This window comes from Etheostoma spectabile, unplaced genomic scaffold (assembly GCF_008692095.1).
Source record: "Etheostoma spectabile isolate EspeVRDwgs_2016 unplaced genomic scaffold, UIUC_Espe_1.0 scaffold406, whole genome shotgun sequence".
In the NCBI taxonomy this organism is placed as follows: Eukaryota; Metazoa; Chordata; class Actinopteri; order Perciformes; family Percidae; genus Etheostoma; species Etheostoma spectabile.
The window spans coordinates 53,095-53,417 of record NW_022605605.1 but is presented as its reverse complement, the minus strand read 5'-3'; the positions used below and the strand labels follow the sequence as shown (position 1 = coordinate 53,417).

General features: G+C 44.6%; 1 protein-coding gene across 1 annotated transcript in view; it reads right to left on the bottom strand.

Moving 5' to 3' along the window:
* The window catches only part of LOC116686626 (titin-like), a gene marked incomplete in the record, with an annotated part of 242,683 nt that overhangs the window by 241,387 nt on the left and 973 nt on the right, over positions 1-323 (bottom strand).

Here is a 323-nt window from a genome sequence, read left to right as displayed (position 1 = left end):
GGGGGCCGTCTCCGCTGGGGGGACACAAGGACACACACATAGTCAGGGGACATGTCTCAGGGGGGTTCATGTTGTGAATAATGACAAAAAAATCTGATAAAGTGTCAAAAACAACTAACACAAGTGTCTGATAAGACATCAGAAATGCAAAAAAGTGACAAAAATGCAGAAAAAAGTCAAAAGTGTGTGTTGTGTGTCTGGTGTTGTGTGTCTGGTGTTGTGTGTCTGGTGTTGTGTGTCTGATGTTGTGTGTCTGTTGTGCGTCTGTGTGTGTTGTGTGTCTGGTGTTGTGTGTCTGGTGTTGTGTGTCTGTTGTTGTGTGT